This window comes from Aquila chrysaetos, chromosome 25 (genome assembly GCF_900496995.4).
Source record: "Aquila chrysaetos chrysaetos chromosome 25, bAquChr1.4, whole genome shotgun sequence".
Classification (NCBI taxonomy): domain Eukaryota; kingdom Metazoa; phylum Chordata; class Aves; order Accipitriformes; family Accipitridae; genus Aquila; species Aquila chrysaetos.
The window spans coordinates 7,239,953-7,256,540 of NC_044028.1; the positions used below are offsets into that span (position 1 = coordinate 7,239,953).

The 16,588-nt window shown below is 45.4% G+C and overlaps 1 protein-coding gene across 4 annotated transcripts in view; it reads left to right on the forward strand.

Moving 5' to 3' along the window:
* The window catches only part of PDGFA (platelet derived growth factor subunit A), a 40,640-nt gene extending 29,745 nt beyond the window's left edge, over positions 1-10,895 (forward strand). The window contains exon 7 of one of the 4 annotated variants that reach the window (XM_030002029.2): positions 10,847-10,895. The gene's annotated coding sequence lies outside the window, so the exon portion shown is untranslated. Of the gene's footprint in view, positions 1-1,342; positions 7,667-10,846 lie in introns of those variants that run through there. The other 3 variants (XM_030002026.2, XM_030002028.2, XM_030002027.2) reach the window with 3 other exon arrangements.
* Positions 10,896-16,588: the final 5,693 nt, after the last annotated feature.

Sequence of the window (16,588 nt, forward strand, 5' to 3'; positions counted from 1 at the left end):
TTTTCAGTTAGGCATAAAGTCAAGAATACATGGTTCCCAACCTGAAACTAAGGACATGCTAACTCTTAGTCTCATTCATAATCAATACATGAAATTCTGGCAACGTCCTGGTGATAGAATTTCTGTCACTGAAGGTTTCAGTGTCACATTCTTCCAGTGTTACTTCTTCCCCTAGAGGGGAATCCAATCATTATTGTATTTGACTCATTAGCAGGCCATCAAATCTGACTTGGTTTGAGGTTTTAGCATCTAAAAATTTCTGTTGGGGCTGATACTTGTGCGTGCCGAATGTCTTCCAGGATCCTAGATAAAAATGCACAAAGAAAGGCTGACTTGTGTGCTTCAACAGAAAAGAAATCCACATACGAAGGCTGGAGTAGTCCCTCAAACAGGGAAATAAGGAGCCAAGTTTCTAACAAGTGTTGCACACTCATCTTCCCAAGATCAGACCTGGTGTTTTGGCCTCTACGTACTATCTTTCATCTTGCATAATGAAGGCAACTGGTTTTACCGTCCATCTTTGAAATTGAGAGTAGCTGTTAAGATCAGGTATGCAAAAACCAGAAGCACCCAGAGATGCAGTTGAGCCCATAGCACTTAAAATCCCCTGGGGATTTTGAAGACATCTTGATTCTTGAAAGCAATCACAGATAAGTAGAAGAAAAGCATTTTAAACACTTCTGAAAATCCCACCCTGGTGTATTTGGCAGGTGAAAAAAGAATCCAGGAAGTATACTACATATATTGATCATTCACTGACAAAGTAGATGTTCATAGAAAATGTTCATGCTTAAATCTTTCAGCAGTTAATGATGATCTTTACAGACCATAATACTTGAATACTTCACTTATCGATACATCAGGGCTTGGATGAACTTTGAGACTTATGAAAATGGGACACTCCTTAGGCCAATGGTAGCTCTATGTTCCAGTAACTGATCAACCAATTACATAATTGGCCAGATCACTAACTTGCATAAATAGATTCAACTGCATTGACTTCACTGGAGATGACAGTTACCTGAGAGTTGACCCGAAACTCTTGCCACGAAGCAGATAATGATTTCATATTTTGCTGTTTAGTGTTGTTGTAAAAATAGACTCATTTCCTGGAGCAGTTAAAACAAGAAAATCTGGAAAAGCAATTTCCCACAGAGACTCATCCACACTGGAATTTGCCGAGGTCCCCGGATATGAACATGTGCTGTTAGAAAACATAAACCAGCAACTTTGTTTAGGGAAGCCTCTGACCTGTCAAAAATGCAGAGCATTTGTTACCAGACTTTTCCTTGGCAATTAGTGGGTAGAATAACTCATAGAAATTGTTTTGTTTGCTTACAAGGGGCGAAGCAAGACATAAATTCAAGATATCCCCTGTCTGACCACAAGAAAGAAGACTGTTCACAGAGGGTCTGTGGGTGAAGTGCTGAGTGGCCTCAGCTCCCTTTGGGGATGAACTCAAACTTGTAGACCTCAGTGAAGCATCAAGAGCTCGCCAGAATTGCCTGACATCCCTAGCTGTGATTTTTTTCAGTAGTCTAAGCAATTTGGGCATCCAATTTTAATTCATTTTTACAAGACTTTCAAGAAGCCTCAGTTGGCTTCAGAATGCCTCTGTCTTTGTTCTGCAGAGAGACTAATTTTGACCCAGGGATGTCACCATGAGTGTTGCCTTCCTTCTCTGGGTAGCAGCACTCAAACCTTAAGTTTGCTTTCTGCTGTTTGGTGTAGGTGTTACCCAGCAGTGACTTTTCAAGTGCCTGTTGCATGCCCCGTTCGCTGCTGGGACAGCCTGATGTTTCAGGTGGGGAGTCCGCCTTACTCCAGCCATGCTTCACCTTTTCCTTAGCACTTTGGCTTTACATATCTGTTCTATATAAGGGTGGTGCTGGTTCAAGCTGAAGACCAGGGAAGTTTCGAGAGGTCAGGTTTTCTGCTATGGGCCCTGTTCTGCTGGAGCCTGTTGCCCGGCTGTGTCAGCTGTGTGGGGCCAGAGAAGGAGGGAGAGATGCTGCAGCACGTCAAGGAAGCCAAGATATGTCTTCTCGTGCTCAAACAGTCCTGCCTGAAGACACATCCTCCCTGGCTGCCACTAAGCACTGCAGTTTCCCCCTTTCCCCCTTGCCTTGAGGGCTGATGTTTCCCTGATGCCAACATGTCCCTCATGCAGAGGAAGGTCTCATGCTGCATTGTGTGACTGAGAGATGTATCTACTCGACAGCAAGATTCCCATGCAGACTGAGGGCTCTGTGCTCATGCACTTGGGAGTGAAGACATTTCTTGGTCCAAACACACCCACAGTAAAGTAAGATGCTCAGAGGTCTCTTTGGAGCCAGGAAGCTACTAAAAAATGTGTTCAGGATCTGAATTCCCCTTGAATGCAGTGGGTTTCCACAACAAAAATGACAGAAGCAATTTATCCCAGATAGAGTGGTTTCTTCAACAGGCCATGTATGAGTCCTGCAGGTTAATGCTCAGCTTGCATACTTCACCGATTGCCACAAATACTGCTTTTAAATCAAATTGTCACTATTTATTGAGGGATATGTTTCTCTTACATGTGCTTCAGAAGAGCTTGCGTAACAGCTTGTGTCCATTTGTTGTGCAGAGCCTGCTGGCTGATCCAGAACGGTTAGGCTATGTCTGCATACCTAATAGGGGTTTGGGGACCTTGCAGCTGCAGTTAGCGAGTGCAAATGTTTCCCATTAGCTCCCAGCATTCCCCTAAGTTGTGATTCAGCAAGACAGTCAGTGGAAGGCTGAACTTGAGGCATGTGAGATGTTTCTTTGATGTTACTCTTGCTTAAAGTTAGGCATGATCTGAGTTGGCTTGCTAAGCTGAGGCCCTGAAGAGCCTACTGGCTAAGCAGTGTAAGCTTAGTCTTTTCCTCTTATGCATTGCCTGGAGTGATGTTAGTTTCAGAAGCGTTTTGCAGCCTTTCAGTAAACTATTCCATAGCATTGAGGGAAGGCTTTAACTCTTCAGTGGCTTTGTACCAGCAAGCTCAGCTACACTAGAAAGCCTATAGCAATGCTTGCCCTCTCTGGGCCTCTAAGGTCTCTTCCTTCCTTATTTTCTTCAGCATGTTTCTTTTCTAAAGCAAGTGAAAAAAAAAAAGTACCTTAAAAAGGTGGGAAATTAAGCAGATCATATCATCTTGATTCCTTTATCTCACTTAATTAAGGAGAAGTTTGCCAATAGTGATCTGGTATTTCCTAAAACAAGCATACACGAAGAACACTTTGAGAAACTTCAAAAGAATTTTCAGGCTAGATCAGGAAAAGATAAAACCAGAAGTGGAAACTTCTAATACACTTTATAGCTCATTACTTACAGGAAGTACATTGTTGCATAGGATACTAATGACTTCTGCAGGATGAGGTTTGCAAAAGAAAAAAAAGGCACCTTCTGTATCTTAGAGGAAGAGTCTCAGGGCTTTTGCAGTTACCATGGATAATGCAGTGGATGTGTATGGTCATATCACCAGAAAAGAGTCTACCTCTGGGAAAAGGCTTTTGAAAGTTTCAAGTGTGTACACTATTGAGTTTATGTAGCAACTTCCTAGTCTAGCTGCGAAAAGTGATAAAGGGAATGCTAAAAGTTTATCTTGTTTTCAGTTGCCCTGTTCTACACCCTAGAAGGCAGAAATACTGCACTGCATCTTACCTAGCTGCAGGGAGGACAGCAGGAATACATTTGAATGACTAAGGATGAACACGGTAAAGTCGATGCCGATGTTCTCAATCAGGTAGTGAGGCTGGCAAAGTGAGAATAGCAAAATGGATACTCAGATTTACCAGTGACACTTGTCTGGAGAATTAATATTTGACAGACTCTTAATTAGCTCAATTGAAGAAGTAATCCTAAAATCCTGGTTTTGGACAAGGGCCTGAATCCCAAGCTACTGGATTTGCTGTTAGTGAGTTGGTGCTCTCAGAAGTGTCGTGAAACAGGAATATTTCATATTTGTAAAGCACCCAGAGATCCTACGGATGACAAGTAATAATTTTCTACTGTTTAAAGAGTTCCCTGGTGCAAGCAGGCCCCTCGATGGTGACTAGAGAGCTGAGGGGATGTGCCCCAGGCTCAGCTCATGTTTTCAAGTCCAGACGTGCTGTCCCCAAGTTAGCACCAGCCAGTGTTGGGTGCACGTCTATCACGTGCAGAGTATTGCGCACATGCCGCTTACCTTGCTGTTCTTCACCACGGGAGATGTGTCCACCTGCCAGCTCTTGTATTTCGCTCAGATTGTAAGGATAGCTTTGCTGTTATGTGTGAACATACTGTAGGCGGCAAGGCATTCCCATCAAGACCGAAGCGCACGGGTAGTGAGGCTTGAACATTTTTTTCTTATGTACAGGCAAGATACTTAAATATCGGGTTGGTTGCTCTTTGTATCTTTAGGCACCCAGTACTTCTAAACTTGTGGTCTCTGGAAGGCTATGTTACTGAAAATCAAGAGGCGATTGCCCTTCTGAAAGTTTCTACTCATGCTTGCAAGTGAGATTTGGACTCCTAAGTCACAAAGATGCTTTTGCAAATGTTGTATCTGTCTGTCTGCTTCTCTATAAATCAACCTGCTTGGCCTGAACTGAATGTTTAAATAAACAGCTGAAAGACAGTCTGATTGCTTCTTTCTGAGTGTTTCCCTTATGGAGCGCTTGGGGTCACATGGCATCTGCTCTGACCTTAAGGACCTGCTTTCTGGAGGCTTTTTTACGATGCTAACAAACCCCACATTTTAACTAGCTGTTAAATAAGCCAGTCAGTGGTAACTATTCAGGACAGGGTTTAGAAGAGTATTCTTACTGGGATACAAGATGGCTCTGTCCATGTGCTGGCCAGGGATGAAGGGCTGGAAAACTGTGTGGTGGAAGAGACGATTAATGTGATTTTCCACAACTTTCCTTGCAGCTGCATTTTTGAGGAGAGAGAGAGAGAGAGATGGCTAGGCTTGCAGTAACATGTTGTGCCGTCATAAATGCTACAGCCACCATCTGTTTCCAGCCCACGACTTGAAAGAAAACTGAGCAGTAATCTCATAATTCACATGAGCATTTTACACTTGTGAACCCTTCCCAACCTTTGTCTAATAATGAAGGGAGTGCATGGTGCTAAGGTTTGTATTTTTCCTGCACGTATTAGTGTTTATTTGTATGTCTCTTTCTGTTTTGTTGGGTTTTTTTTCCACGGGCCCATGAAAAAAATTTCTCTGGGAGGAAAATCGGACCAGTTCCATGGTCAAAAGAAACATAATAAAGGTAAAATCCCAATTCCATTGAACTTGCTGGCAAAATTCTCCAGGAGGAGGTGCATTTAACATTCCTCGCTGTGTCTGTCTTAGTTACTTGTTGGTTAAAAGAAAGAAAGACATTAGAAAGTGAAGAGGTGGGTTGCTGAACTGCCCTTTCCCTGCAGAAACAGAGCTGCTAGAATAGCTGGACATGCGCATTTTAAACCCGCACCATCAGATAGGATGGTAATGGTAGGTTGGATTTTAATGAAAACAAATTCTTCTGCTAATCTTCGCTTCGGGCTGGCCCTCCTTGGGATTAAGGATACCACCTGCTGTGCCAAAGACTTGCTCAGGTTCGAGGCTGCTGGTGGGTGGGAAGAACACAAACATCTGAGAGTGACTCTGGTGAGCGATTGCAGTCTGTCCTGTTGCGGTGCCCTCAGGGAAGCCAAAGAGTTCAGATCATTTAGTTGATGGAAATACTGCTCCCCTCCAGCCTGCAAAGCAAGGCTAGCATCAGTAAGGATTTCTTTTTGACTGTTCTGCAAAACCAAGGGCTGCTGTTTCTCTGGGCCTCCTCTCGTCTTTGGACCCAATTTGCACGCTTCCTCCTAGCACGGCCGAACTGGCTGAATGAACTCCTGCTCTCCTCTGGCCTTAGAAAGAATGACTTCATCATCTCGACCAGACTGCAGAGCAGTTTAAGGATGAAAGGGCTTCTCATTTTATATATCCCACTGCTGCTAGAACTATAAATCCTTGATGGACTGAGTTTATAGCAAACTGCTACTGCAAGCAAGTGAAATTTATTTTGTCTTGTCATATGTATGGTCAAACTGTCCAAGCAGTTGCCAACCAACTGAGCTGCTGATGGGCGACCCATTCAATCTCTTCTCATTTTATTTAAAAATAATAAATAACTACCAATCAAAGAAACTTATTTTGACATGTGCTACCTGTTGGGTGATCCTCAGTACCTCCAAGATGTGTCCATAAGTGGAAGAATGCTGCCAGCTGTTGCCAAGTCCAGCAGACATGACATGAAGTTCCACCAAGAAAAGGTTTGTGGGCTCATTAGGGTTGGGGACATGTTAACGGCCACCTCCTTTTTTAGTACTTCTTGCTGTTCTGAATGTGTTTGGTCAGGTAGCAAGGGTGCACAGAGGCCACATCCAACCACGTAGACCTCTGCTTGAATCAGTGACAAAGCTTCGTTGACCTGTATGTGGCAGTGGTCCTTTTTCTGTCTTGCAGTTTGATCAAAGATGGATTGTTGGTGGATCTTTGGGGTCTAGAAAGCTGTCCTGTGTCTATTTTGGTGCCTTGTGATGGTAGATGAGCTAAAAAGGAGATAGTAGCAACTCTTCAAGCTGATGGAGTCGGAATCACATATATTTCTGTATCATTTTCTTACAGAGTGAAAAAGCCTGAAAAGTTACCTTATTTTTATTTTTTACCCAGGCTAATTAATTATAGCTGGGGGTGTTGGGAGCTGTCGTATTAAACGGCCTTTCCCCGCTTACTCCTCTTGTCCTGCCGAATTCAATCTCTGCAGCCTCCCACCCCCGCATCTGTAGTTTATGGTCACATCTGGAGTGTCTGCCCTGCACACGTGCTGGTAGGAGCCTTCTGCCCGCTGGCACACACATCGTGGCCTTTGGTGTCCATGGAGTCACAAGCATCTTTCCCGACACTTGTTTTTGTGTGAAAAGGAGAGTGAGAGGGGGCACGGGAAGAGCAACGGCAGGGAAGGCCTCTGACATGAAATTCCCAGGAACAGGATTTGCACATTTTATGACCGTTCAGATGGAAATGCAATGGAGCTGAATTACTCCTCCTTAATCCTGCTTTCTCACTTTCCTCCCAGCAGCCTCCTCCCCTTGAGCTTAGGTAATACAGAAGCTTATAAACAAATCCCACCGCGTGAAAAATAGCAAAGGGGGGGAAAAAAAGGACCTGGGTTAGGGCTATGATGGATAGACAGGTGGAAGGCAGGCACCAGAAGGGAGGATGAATGGTAAAAGCCTTTGATGGAAACACTAAAGAGCTATTGAAAATCCAAGGGGTGGGGGGAGGGAGGAGAAAGAATAGCAGGAGGAGGGAAAGCAAGGGAGCCGTGCCCCCCTTCCCCCCCGCCCTCTTTCTCAGGATGTTGAAAGTATTTGTCCTTCGTTACAAAATGATTGAACTGCCGCCAGGCCAGGCCACCCTTCCAGCCATTGCACTGGGAAACTGGCACTTCTGAAAGCCTCGTCGCCTCTCAAATTTTATAGCTTTCCCTTTTTGTGGGAGTTTTTGTGTTGTGCTACTTGCAGGATTGTTTTCAGATTTGCCGCGTATCAAAGAAACTATATTTTGTTGCTCTGACAAACACGGAATCCAGGTAATGAAAGGAAGAATTAAAAAATAAAGGCCCATTTTTATCAGAATACCCAGCTGTCTGCCTTTTATTGAGTCAGAATTTCATGCATTTGGTATTCACGATGTTGCATTAATATTCCTTTGGTTTATCTCTAGCGCTTTTTGAAGGAGGAATTTCATCCTGTAAATAAAGCTTCTATTTTACTGATGTCTCTGTGTGCACAAAAGCAGTGCCTGTTCTTGATAGTCAGAGTAGTGAGGATGATCCTGTTATATCATAATTAAAACGTTTTTTGCATCAGGCGAATGCAGACAACAGGGAAAAGATAATCTTTCCCCTTTTCAGAATGGTCCCTGAAGTTCAGCAATGTCCTTGTCCTGCGAGATCTACAGATGGGAAGAACTATTGAAGATCTGCATGTGAGACTCTTATTGCTGCCGGAGGCTGTATATATATCATGTATTTGTATGTGTATGTATTTATATAAGCCTGATGCTTGGGAAGGACTGAAGCCGTGTGTCTTCTCAAGACTTAGATCTGGGCGTCTGTAGACGCATCCTCCACCCAGGCTCTTGTTAACCAGGGGAGGACCCAGGGCCGTGTTGTCTGCCTGATGCCACTCCTGTGCCATCGCTGCCAGAGGCACGTCGCTGTCAGAGCTTGAGGTGCCCTGGCCAGGCGGGGTGAGCAGGGTCCTGGCTATCCCCCGGGCAGGTACCGGCTCTGCGTGCTTCCCATCGGCTGCATCGCCCTCGACGCAGCCCCGAGGGCGCTCCTCGGAGTGAACAGCGCACAGTCAGCTGTCTGGTGCCTCCAAGATTAGATCCTGGGATTAGGGCTCTGACGGGCTGGCTGTGCCGTATAATTAAAATAGGCCTAGGAGAGCAGAGGCAATATGCAACCCATATGCAGCTGAATACTGGGGGGGGTCGTGCTTGGTCACAGACCCACTGCGGGTGAAAGCAAATCTCTCACTAACGTAACTTTGGGATAGCACTTTCCACGTAAACATCTCCAGCGCCCGGTTTCGTTCATTAATGTTTGCAGTGCCCCGAGAGAGGTAACACTGCCTTTATCCCCACTTCCAAAAGAAGAGAAAGGGTAAGTGATCTGCTCAAGGTTAGATGGGGAGTCACTGGAGATGGTGCTTCGGTCTCCTGCCTTCAAAGGAATTTGCTGCAGTGACCAAAGCAAACAGCCCCTGCTGTTACAGAGCCGGACCGTGGCGTGTCATTCACACTTTGTATCTGAGATGCTGTGTCTGGGAAGGTATCGCTGTCCTTGCAAACTAACTTCTAGTTCTTGAGCGTGGGTGAACACTTGTCATTGTGCCAGGATGACACAAAGTCTAGAAATTATGATGGCAATTCAGGTCATGGTATAACGGGGGAAAAATGCTGCCTCAGAAGTGTCCCCGTCTAGTGTCACTGCTAGTGATTATTTAAGCTGTAGGACACGGCTGTGGCAAAGATCAGGTCGTAGCTGATATGAATCATGCCTTGAAATAACACTTTCCTTCTTACATTGTGAAAATTGCAGAGGTATGGGAAGTGAGGGAAAATAGGATTTCCCTGGAGGTTAAAGATTTTCCTTTAATCAGCTTTCATAATGTTAATTAAACGTTTGGAACAATGGCTCGGTCCCGGGATCCGCCCGCTCTTGCATAACTATCTCACAATACCGTTTTCACTTTCATGTTTATTTGCCAGCATGATTCAAAGCGAGAGCTGAGCAAGACTCCCGCACCAAGGAGCTACTTGAGTTTTGGGAAAAACTCCCTCTCTTACCTCTCCTAGAGAGAGAAGACCCAAACTCCCCCCTCCTGAGAAGGAGCAGCCTAGAGGCGTCACAGCACTTTGTCTGTCATCATTACCCCATCTGCAGATGGGGCTAATAAAAACTTACGGGTATTTTGAGACTGGTACATACAAATATATACCCACCCATATGGAGAAATGGGTGTGTTTGCAGAGGTTGGTACATGGATAGATGTATTCCGGGTAGGTAAGATATATTACAGTGCCACTTGTTCCCTGAATTTTTCTTTCTTTCTGTAGCGTAGTTGCTATGTGCCCATGGGAGCCATCGTTTCTGGTCCTTTGAGCAATGGGCTTAATATAACCCAGGCTTGTATCACACACACACAAGAGTACTCGGGGGGGAAGAGAAAATGTGGGGAATGGTTCACAGGCAGGGGATGACATTGATTTCCCCAGGGGCCTCACCCCATGGGAAGGAGAACTATGCTGGGCATATTTCCACAGCCCAGGAGGTCCTCTTGGTGCCAGACTGGGATGGCTGTCCTGGTGGTCTGAGATGTGTCGGTATGTCCCAGAGCTGGTCTAGGGATGTGCTGAGGGCACCCACCAGCCACACGCATGCAGGAGGGTGCACACGCATACAGAGCCACAGGCTGGCCACCTTTGTTCTTCAAGTTAGAAAAGGCTTTTTTCAAAAATAAGGTATTAAAACTTACAAATGTCAGACATTATCAGAAAAAAAAATGAACCTATTATATTTTAGGTCAAAGTGTTATCTAGCCCAAGATTTTTAAATATGCGCAAAATGCAGTTTCTGCAGAAGGACCATTAATCAGCCGCTGGAAGAACTGCCTTTTTTAAGCTGCAAAGATGAAAACAAAAAGCTGTGAGTGCCGGGGCAGCTCCATTTTCCCATTGTACAGACGGCGGGTCTCGGTGCAGGAGGGCACCTATATCCGTGCAGGCTCTTGCTTCCCTAGCAACATGTTAACATCTTTGCAAAAGCTGTTTAAATACGCCGAGCCACTTGCCACGCAAGCTCTCTCCATGGCAGTTTCCCTGTTGACACATGCTTTTGTCTGCTTAGAGGAGGTGCTCTGTAAACATAAATGTTAGACGGTTTTTATGTTACTTATTTCTGATTCATTGGTTCTAAATTAGTAGCCCAGAGGCACATACCTTTCATACAGGCAGGGAAGGGATTGCCTCTCTTCTCCCCACCTTTGGAAACTTTGACCTGCTAAGATCACAAACTATAGGAAATCTCGGAGGCGAAGTCCCAGGTACCGCCAGTAGTAAAAGCCTGGAGTAAACAGATTAGGTGTGTTTGAAAGATGTTTTAAGGGAGCTTGGACTATCTGGCTCAGTTTCCATATACCACAGGCAAGATTAATTTCAAGACTGATTTTGATACCATGAAAGCTTCTTCCTTAATTGGCTGTGTAATTAATATATATATATATATTTTTTTTTTTCCTGTTTCGTAGTGCAGAACACGAGGAATCGAAACTTTTTCTCCACACCCCTTTGATTAGCACAGGAGTGGCAGGAGGAATTTTTTCTCTCTTGGTCATTGTGGGCAACCTTTGAGCCCAGCCCAGCTTTTCCACCCTGTTCCCATTAAGAAGCCACAGAGGCCATGCGAGTGAGCCCCCAGCCAGCTGGGAGCCATCAGCTGCCTTCAAAGCCTTGGCCAGCCCTTCTGTGATAAATCTATGGCGAGGTGTGTAATGTGCATGGTATCAGCCCTGTATCCCACACAGTTCCTTTCCCAGCAGGGATGATTTTTAAAAAAAAATTAGACTACAAAAGGGAAAACCCATTTTTTGAACTTTTAAGTCACTTTATGGAGCAGTCAAGGGTATTTGGTTTGGGTCTTCCTCGTCTTTAACCGAGGGGTGCTGGCTGTAGGTTTTACCCCCCCTTTCGCAGGGGTGGGGTGGCAAAGCCCTGAAAGCTGAACCGTTCCCTCCCGGATCCTCCCTTGCAGATGGCAAACGACATTATTAATTTACACACGAAAGAAATGCAGAATCCTGTCTGCACATTTTGGGCTGAGACAAATGAAAATTTTGTTGTCAGTCTGGCGTGGCATCACCTTTCCAATTCTCTTTTGTTTTCTCTCCCTGTGAATCATCTCTCCATTTCACTTCTCTTTTGTTTGTTCCATAATTGCTGGCTTAACCTGGAGGCACGAGGCTTCCTTGTGGAAACATCACCACGCTGTCAGTCAGCAAAGGAGAGGTGGTACAGCTGGTACAGTCCTTCCTCCCTCTCAGGAGTGAATGAATCATCCCTTGAATATGCAATATCATCCAGGACAGGAGCCAGGATCCTCAACAGGCACATGAATTCCAGCATCTCTGGAAACATTATTTCCACATTTTGGGCAGACTAAGAGACAGTAAGTAAATAAGCAAGCTGTGGCATTTGCAATCTCTGTAGTTTTATTTAAAGTGACTGTCTGTGCTCTAAATGCTTGTGTGGGTATTAAAAATACAAAGAGAAAAGCATGTATCCTTGATCTGATACTGCCCAAGGCAGCTTCACGGTATGGCCCATTTAATGCCATTGAGCAGTCATTGAACAATTAAGAACCCACCAGAAACAGTAACTGCCTGCTTTCCTCCTGAAAACTCACACGAACCGACGCATCCCAAACCCGCTGGCCTCTGTATTTCTCCTTTGAAACAGCGTCAGCGCTGTCTCTTGGTCCCGCGTGGAGATCTTTCACATCACCCTCGCACAGGAGCAGCGAAAGGCTCATGGGCTCCTTCCCTCAGCTGCGTTCTTGTTCAAAAGTGTTTCCCCTCCAAGGAAAAGGCTAATTTCCCACGGCTGCTCCTGGGCTGCGGGTGGGTTGTAGCCGGGGAATCAGGGAAGATCCACTGCACGATCAGGTAGTCCGTGATACAGCATTTTATATCATCAACTGGTTTTCCTAGGCTCTTGTATGCTGTGCTCATGAATTCGATAAAACTGCCCCTGAATGAATATACAATTAGATTTCACTGTTGAATGTGTGAGAAATACAATGGGAGAGGAACACTGATCTGATTGAGCAGAGAAATACCGGTCAGAAGGGCTACGACATTGTTTTCTCTACTCTTATTAATACCAATAGCTAAGACTTTTTCTGCTTTATTTTCATGCCAAGGTCACAGCTACATGTTAACCTTCATCAGTCCTTCTGACGATAATGGTGAAATACCATTAAAATTATCTTCCTATATGTTTAAACTGCTCTGGCGCTTTTCCAGGCAGTATTTGTGCCCCTGTTTATGCCGCAGACCCTGGTGACCCTAGAATACTTTTATTTACGACAGCATAAGCATCATTTCCATGGCAACATGCTTTTCAAGCTGCAGATTGAGGATTGCAATTTCCTAAGCAATAGAAGAAGCAATGGTGGATTTTTTTTCCTAATCAGCTAGTAGCAACTTTCATGTGCAAAATGATCAGCCACCACAAATCATTTAAAAGCTACATAATAATCAAGGCAATTTTAAAGCTCAGCATGGTTAGCCTAAAAATAAAAGAGAGTTAGATCCAGTTGTTTAATGGAAATGAAGATCATGCAATGATATCCTCACTGCTACTCTAGTAAATTGGCTTCAACTTGATCTGCGATGCAGCCTAATGAGGAGCAGAGCAGTTTACTTCACTAGAACAACACATTATTTACAGGAAGACTACTACATAATTATAATCCTATATGGTTTTGGACAATGCTTTCCCATATTGGAGGAGACGGCAAAGCCTGTTTGAAAACGGTCCAAGCTATCAACAAAGGAATGTTATTAACAGATATGTTGGTTAGCGGCTCACGTGAAATTGCACTTAGTGCTTTCTGCCTTCAGAGAGCACTGGGGTGGAGCTGATCCCCGAGATGGAAAAGCTGCCTGTGCATACGCATATGCCAGCGGAGCCCTTCCCGTTGTTGCGGGCAGAAATACAGAACTGAGAAGCGTTGCTTCCCTCCCCAAAATCAATTTTCAAAAGTGGTAAGTGTTGTCACTCCACAAATAGGGAAGCCGAGGTGCAGAAAGATGCCATGATGTGTCGGCGGTTGCCCCGGTTGACAGTCAGAGGTGTTCCCTGGAGGCCCAGGACACCAACCCATCTGCCAGGGGCCATGACCCGTTTATCAGAGTAAGGTGTCTGAAGGCTCGAGCCGTCCCCTGCTCAGCCAGCTTGGTGCCCAGCATCGCCCGGAGCATCGCTACTCGCTGGAGGACAGCACTTCTCACAGCTGCTCTTCTCCCCATCTCTCACTGGCAGAAAATTTGCATTAAAAATACCGCTTTAAGGAATTCAGAAAAAGGTGAGGGTGTTCTTTCCTGTCGGATTGTCCTTGAGAGCAATGAAATCTCACTTCATACCCAGGCTGGATTTGATGCTGACCTGGCCAAGCCCAGGGAACTGCTACGAACCCAAATGGGTGGGCTTAGCAGAACTGACTCAAGCGTCTTGATATTATCAGTTACTCATGTCTCCGATTTCCAAGTTAGACCTTAATGGTGAGGGTGTCACTATAGAATTAGCAGAGATAAATTGTCAAAGTCATGCTAGAAATTATTTCAAAGAAAATAGGAGTTGCTGTTGGTTTTTTTCCCCAGAATTATTTGGGGTGACAGGTAAAGAAATATTAACTACATTCTGTAACGGTAGAGGTACGTTCCTACTTGATAAAAATTATGTTCATACTGATTTGCTTTGGGCCTCCCATATTTTTGGGGGCAAAACTTCCACTGGTTTTGAAAGCATTAAGACAGCAGAGGGGGTCTCCATGTTTAAGGGACCCCACGTCTCGCAAGGTACGGCTGGTCATTAACTTGCCTGGGGGAAGCTGAGTAAAGGCTACTTTTAAACACTAGATTTTCAATACCAGGGACCGAATAAGTTAGCATTCTGGGGTGTTAGATATTGGACCAAGCATGCTGCAGGGCTCAATGTCAAAAGTTTTCAGGACATCAAGAACTGCAAGAAGCCCTGGACTAGCTGACCTTTAAAGGTCCCTTCCAACCCAAACCATTCTATGGTTCTGTGATTCTATGACTAAAGCCACTGCGTAGTAGTGTGTAAGGCCAGCCTTAGCACCCCAGCATCCTCCACCCTTTGAAGTCGGTTGTCAGACTTGATTTGGAGTCCGAGCACCTGGGTTAGGAAGTCAGGGAACCACTAAATATGTTCTGCCCTAGGGAGAGCGCTCACCCTCATGCTGGCTGGCGATGGAAAAGGAGGAAGGTTTTTCAGCCTGCTCTTATGGTTTCAGACTTGAACTTGGAACTGTTTGTTTTTGCTACGCCACCCCTTCCGCCCTAGTTAATGGCCAACTTTGAAACCCAGCTTTATGTCCCATGTGTTTGATTTACATTTCAAATGCAGGGCCAGCAGGGCAGGCTGTCTAAATCACTTGTCAGCACAAGGGAAGGAGGTGACACAGTGGGAGGAAAAAGTGAGACGCGGCTATGGCCCAGTATAAACGCTCAAGCAGCTGGGCAATGCTGTTACTGGGAGAGTCCCCAGCAAGCGACAACTGCTCACCTTGCTCAAAGGTTGAGGTCTAACCCAGGCAACGCACAGGGACCAGCTTGTCTCCTTTGATTTACACTTGATTCCTCCAACTCTACAACCCTGCATCCTGTTTGCCTTATCTGCTGCAGCTGTATGTGGAGGTGAGGGCTTGAAAAGACCTAGCGAGAGAAGTTTCTTTTGAAACCAAAAATAGCCAGCCATGATTTTATTATTTTTTTTTGGTCAGCATGTCGCAATCTTAAATTTATCACCGATCTGTAGCTGAATTGACATACAGGAAACCTATCTAATCGCAAATCGGAGGGCACAGGGCAGAGCAAGTTCACCGGCCACTCTTGAAAACCGTCTGGCTGGAAATATCATTTTCAGCTGCTCTTTGATGAGGTAACATCAAGGAGCAAAGTGACTGCACACACCACACGGGCCAGTGCCAAATGGTTTGCAGGGCCAGTCAATGCGGCATTGAGGAAAGGGGAAACATTTGCAAAATCGGTAAAAAATGAATTAGATGTGTTTTAAAGCAATTACTTTCCAGACTGTTTAATCTGAATGACACAAATATGATCGGCCCGTCCTTAGAGACCTTCACGGGCTTGACCTGATGGATGTGGTGATGCCTAATCCTGCCCTCGCTGACGCTGCTTGGAATCGCGCGCGTGCGTGTTTCGACAGCTCATGAGCAGAGTCTTGCTGGCTGCCGTGTGCTGCCCTGATGCGTTTGTACAGCAGGACGACCTCTTCCTTTCATCTTTTTAAATTAAACACAAGATCCTCGGGCTGCAGAGAGAACAACCCCTCGTGGAGATGGCAGGTGGAGGAGCCAACGCGGAGTCACAAACCCAGCACCATCAGAGGCTGGTGTGAGGATCGTGTCTCTCCAGCGAGCCCAACCCCCCCCCCACAGCTTCCCAAGATTTTACTGGAAATAGCCGTGGCTGCTTCTTGCGAGCATGTTAAAAACTACCTGCCAGGTCCAGCCGACGTAAATCTCCATAAATTCATTCACCAGCCTTATTCCCGGAGAACTGCTGCTTAATGCTCTGTTTCTTCATAGCTGCAATTTCTCTCAGTTTATTTTAACGACAGTGCCTTGCTCTCAGTTTCACCGCACACGTCCTCTATATTGCTAAAAAGGCACTGACGAACATGAGTTGTATTACCAGAAATCACATTCCTGTTCCTGTTCCTTGGCACATTGCTCCCTCATTTCCCATTACCATCCTATTTTAAGACTGCATGCATGACATACCTGTCAGCCAGATCCTCTCAAATATTTATCCAGTAATTTAATCAGTGAATTTCACGGCAGGTTGCTAACTACATTGACGATTTTCTCCTCATTCAAGCTTGGGTTGTGGTGTGTTAGGGAGCTGGAAGGCTGCAGGTTCACGGGGCTGTATGAACTCAATGAAGTTTATAAACTGTAAAGAATTTCTCCTTTTTCTTGCAGCCCTCAGGCCTGTGAGGTGCCTCGGCTGTGTGCTGCACCGAAGGGCAAGGGGAAAGCGCCGGAGATTGCTGACACTTGGGCATCGACGTGACCCTGCGTCAGCCTCAGCTGTGGGCCGATGTCCGGCACACGCCGAGGGCAAAGCAAACAGAAGAGGGGCAGAGTCCACTGAAACAGAGAGTGAGGGATTTTAGCTTTAAATTTCAGAGGACACCCCCTTTTTCCCCCCCCTCCTAATCCC